Source organism: Notothenia coriiceps, unplaced genomic scaffold (assembly GCF_000735185.1).
Source record: "Notothenia coriiceps isolate Sejong01 unplaced genomic scaffold, NC01 NC01_scaffold00025094, whole genome shotgun sequence".
Lineage (NCBI taxonomy): Eukaryota > Metazoa > Chordata > Actinopteri > Perciformes > Nototheniidae > Notothenia > Notothenia coriiceps.
In genome coordinates, this window is record NW_011357795.1 from 472,708 (window position 1) to 478,357 (window position 5,650).

Consider the following 5,650-nt stretch of genomic DNA (forward strand, 5'->3'; position numbering starts at 1 on the left):
CTTACAGACTGGGAAAGAACAGTGCTGAGGGAGCACAAACCAGCCGCACGCCGATGAGCTCATGCCAGGACTATGCAAAGAGAAGGCCACAGGAGCCATGGAAATATTTGGACATCTATTTTGCTCCCCCGCTTGTCTGTAGCGCAATCCAGTGCATCATCTTTTGTGGTTGAGAGACACGTTTTCATGTGGCCAGAGGCAGAACCTTAAAAGGTCGGTTCTTGCTTCTTTTTTTTTTTATTGTGTGACTGCATTTCAGCCACTCAGCAGGAGCAAATTGCAACCGCATCCCCAAACCGCAGATTCTTCTTCATTAATTCTCCATCCGTGCCATGTGGTCTATCACTGCCTGAGCATCGATTAATGTGCAGTGGTCCATAGTAGCAGGGTGAATGTATAATGGCCTGTTTTCAGTCTGACAGAAATGACCACTGCTGGTATGATAGAGCAGTGTTATTATTGTTATATATTGTGAAACTGCCAGTGGAAACATGAGAAAACATCTTATGTAATTGCCTTTGCTTTAACATGAGCAGACAGGGTCTCTCCAGTGAGGCAGCTTACTGAGCTCACAGAGGTGTCATTAAATCTTTCATCTGGATTATATTTCAACTTTTAAGAGGTTCAAGTCTTGGGTTTAAACCAACAGCAGGTGAATTATAACGCCCCCATTTAGCATTCAGCAGTATATAAAAGGTTAATAAATGGTCAATGTAATGTCATTTTAGACAGAAGGACATTGTTAGCTTGTGGTTGAATCCATCAGTTGCTCAGCCCACCACTTTGGTCCTGACTAATGGCACCCAAAGGTGATCCCTTGACATTACATCTTGTGTCTCAATGAGGTTGACATTATGGTGTTAAGAAAGATCTACAACCAGAGGATGGATTCTTCCTACATAAATGCGTTGATTTATTTGTTTCATACCTTCCCTAGAACTACTATTTAATATTTGATAAATTAGCCAATTGATATACTGCTTAATCATTCTGAACGGGTGGTTCAAATAAAGTGCTACTTTAATATATACTAAAGTGTTCCAATAGAGATATCACCTCTTAAAATGAAAAGAAAAACTGTGATGAAAGCAATCTTTTTTTCTCATTCCCTTCCCCCACACACACACACACACACACACACACACACACACACACACACACACACACACACACACACACACACACACAAGGTGAGAGGATGACAGAGTCTATCCTCGGGGGAAGAGGGGGGGAGAAGTCATGGGGGAGTGCTCTCAGAGACACTCGGCTGACCGGGCTTCTGCTCTCAGCTCCGGGATTCCCTCCTCTTCCTTCCCAGTATTGTCCCACATCCTGCAGGGCCCGGCTCTCCTCTCCTCTGCGGCCATCGCTGCCACAATAGCATCAGCGGGCAGCGGGCACTGAGGGGTGACCAGAGGGACACCAGCAGTCAGCCTGACAGGATGTGACACACTTCTCTCTACAATTAATCAGTACAAAAGAAGCGGATGACACGACATGACAGCTTAGTGTGGCACTTCAGGCCTTAATGGCTGGCTGAGTGGCATCTTCACACCCGGCCATCACACTCAGAAACAAAAATGGCCAACGATGGCAACACGGAAAATACATGTTGCAATGTTTTATTCAACATGAGCTTGCACTCTTTCAAAAATGATGCAATAAGATGAAAAAATTATGAAAAAGTCATGCTATGTAGTAAGGGTCTAAATTACATGTTTCATCACAATATTAGAGGCTTGTTATTTAGATAGATAACTGATGATATTAAAGTGAGACCCAATTACGATTCCATTTGCTGGGCTGTGTTCAATATCAGACGATATCATATAACCATTTAACATAATAAGTTACATTTATATCACCAAAAATCAAGATCTAAAATATGATTTGAAAATGTTATATGGGCGTCTCCTAAGAGCACACTTTGCCATGATGAAACACACTGTGACTCACAGATGAAAACAATACCAGCAATGTTTCAGCAGGTAAAAATAGACCTCCTGTTGTTCACTATGCATCGCAGCATTTCTCATGTTCAAGCACTGTTTAAATGTTTAGGAAGGAGCCTGGATGACACAGACGTGCCATGGGAAATAAAAAAACAAGATGCATCTCAGAGACGTTATAGAAGAGTTATGTATTGATGTTTTCGCTTTGCATAAATAATATTGAATCGTTTATCAAGGAATTGATACAATCTTTACAAGTAGTGTACAATTATTAAAGTATTGTCGGATTCTTCAGTCCGTTGAAGTATTTCTATTTCATCTAACTTCACAACTCATGAGCAGCAAATGCTGTTCTTCCTACTCCAAAATATGTATTTAATAGCTATATTTAGTAGTTACTTTACAGATTAAAATTTCACATGCAAGAGCTGCCTTTTAGTATATAATGTAGAAAACATTCACCATTATCAGCTACAAATAATACAGCATATTCCTGTATTGCTGTATAACACTTAAAGAGGCCTTCCTGCTACCAGATAAGTCATTTAAACTTTTTATATAGATACATTTTACTGCTTACACTTCTGTACATCCTCCCCCAAAGTGTGTATATATAGTAGCTAGCTTCTACTAGCTGTATATAAGGAAATTACCTACATTTATTTGATATTAACAGCAAAGTTGCAAAAATATGATGGACCAACAAGGAAAAACGGAACTGCCATAACTCATTTCAAAGCAAAGGTTGTTATTCATCAATGTATTTGTCAGGAGAGAGTCTGAATAACCAAAGAGATAAAACATTCAACAAACTAGTATTGATATCCCCTTTCCCAAGTGACTTCTCTGGCCTCAGTCAATGAGCAGAATAGCAGAATTTCTGCCTTCTCTGGCGTTTGCTGACTGTGAACAGCAGCTTTCTCGATATTAATAATAATATTACCGATGGCACCACTGAAAGAGAGGGATTAACGCTCATACTGCAGAATGAGAAGTCACCGCTTGGCTGGTATACATGTGGGATTTGACTTGACTTTTCTTTAAACACAGCAAATGGGAAGCCAAAAATCTTTTTCATTTAAGAGCAATTAAGTGGATCCCAGAATCACTGGCTCCAGCACGCCGCCGAGGCTTTTTTTTCTCTTCTGGTTTTATTACCCATTTCCTCTCCCTTGCGCCAGCAGAAGGAATGCTCACTTTTTCTCTCACAAAGCCACATTTCCAACGCCAGAATCACACAGGGACCACCATGATTAAGTGCAAGCCAGTGCTTCCCTAAACATGTGAGACATTATAGACCCCCCTCCTCCTCCTCAAAACACTGGAGAAGTGTTGTGTTCCAACATTTATGTGAAGTAATTAAAAACATCCACCAGTAATTTAATAGTTCTCACCAAGTAGAGACATGAAGTCTACACAGTTTTTTCACTCTGTATAAATAACCTGGAATGCAATGAGTACACAGACGATTTGCTTTTTTTTTTTCATCCTGCTTTTGCAACATTTTGTAAGAAGCCCTGTTCTGTGTCACTTTGACCCGAGACGAGGTTGTGCCGTTACAAAGTGACACGCTGACTTTTAAATGCATGTTCCAGATAGTGTGATCCATACATCAAACGCTGACAGCAGATTCAAATCAAAGCTTTCCTATAACTCCAGGCTGTCATCCTGCAGATCTTACAGTCTAACATCAGTGTGCATAAAAATGACCTCAAGCACTCGCCGCTGCAGCGTATCCGAATGCGGATGGCTTTGTGAAGTGCATGTCAATAGCCCCGAGAGGCGGCAGAGCAACAACCATGTGGTTCCAATCTGTCGCTTTTCTCACAGCGAGAGAGGAGGCCATTCATTCATCTCACTGTAAATACAGCACTTAAAAACACTCAACAGACGCATTGTTTTCCAAGCCTCCAAATAACGGGCCATGTGGGTGATTAGCTTAGGCAAACAGTGTTATTGTTACTGTTTCCTTTTAATAATACATTCATAAATTACTAAGAAGTACCTCATTCTCTGCCTCAATTTTGTATATTGTTTAAATGCTCTGTCACAACCCAAGCTTGTTTTCATAGTCCTACAGAGTCATATTTGCTTCAACAATTTCCTCTGTTAGTTTTCGAGAATGTTAAGTAATCTAAACAACCTAATTTCATTGATAGAACATTAAAGACTGTTGGCAAATGTTCTTGTTTGCAGTTGATTTGACTTTTTTAACCTGTTAATGACTCAAAGATTAAATAAAACACCTAAAACTGAATATATAACTGGGTTTTATTTGAATGGGGTAATCAATGTGATAAACACCCAGAGAAGAAACTTTAAAAGTTCCTGACGCCATTTTGGTTTTTATGCCCAATAATTTTTCTGTTTTGATTCAGCAGGTCACTCTTTTCAGCAAAACATAAACCCACTTTACACTACCTTCTCAGCGCCAAACTGTATACAGACTAGTTAGCAACTAGCTGGTGAACATAAAGGGGCATTTAACTGCTAAAGGTCCATAAGGTTACCCCAGGAGTACACCAAATGATTACTAATGCTTGTACACGTCTATTGGATGCGTGAAAACACAATGTTTGCTGACATATTTCCATGTTAAACTTTATAAACTCATATGAATGTTGTGTTTACAGCTTGTTGCAAACAATCTATTAAAGAGCAACTTGCAGGTTAGAGACACCAGTGAATAAATGTGTAGGAAAATGATGAATACACTAGATTTTCCCAAAAATATATAGAAATATACACTACAGTGACATCTGGCGTCGTTTTAGTAAGACATTTTCACTTCCGCATAAAAAAGCCTCCGCACGTGACCTCCCGCGTGTGACGTAACATGGGGGAGAACAAGGGGGAGAGCGGCCGGTCTAACGTATGAATAAACATGGATCACAATGCTAGTTTTGACACAGAAGAGGTTGAAAATATATATTCGAATGCATATGATTATAATTATGAGCCTGCTAGGCGTCCAAGAGACCAGGAGCAGCCAAGGATTAGAAAAAATAACGGCCATCGGAGAGAAATGGAGCTTTGGTGTGAGGAGAACCAGTGGAGAACCGAGCAGCTGTCTTGGTGAGTGACCGGCGTTAGCTACAGTTAATGGTAGCTAACGTCAGTCACATCACAACATTGTAAAGTTAGCAATCATATATCGGGCTATAACTAAAGTAGTATTGGTAATATAGTAACGTTACTGGCAGGACTGTTGATACTGATCCATAACAGAAACTAATGCGCAAGTATCAGCCGTATCTCGCGTTACCTAATGCAACTCCACACTACGGTGCTGACCGGAGGAGAGACGCGAGATACGGCTGATACTTGACGATCTGGCGGAGAAAGGTTGTGGAGCCTCCGTTGATATGCCGTTGTAAATGGCTTGATGGAAAGCAGGTGTGTAGTCGGGGAGGGTGCACAGCTGATTGCAGCAGGTGAGTGAGGTGAGCCGGAGCCAGGAGTGACAGCCACCACGCCCGCACAACAACACAGACAGGGGGAAACAAACAAACACAAAGGAGACGGCTGGAGCAGTACAGCCACCACAGCGTTACCTAATGCAACTCCACACTACGTCTTACGGTGCCGTGTACCGGAGGGGGGAGAGAGAGAGAGCAGCTCCGGTACACGGCACCGTAAGACGTAGTGTGGAGTTGCATTAGGTAACGCTGTGGTGGCTGTACTGCTCCAGCCGTCTC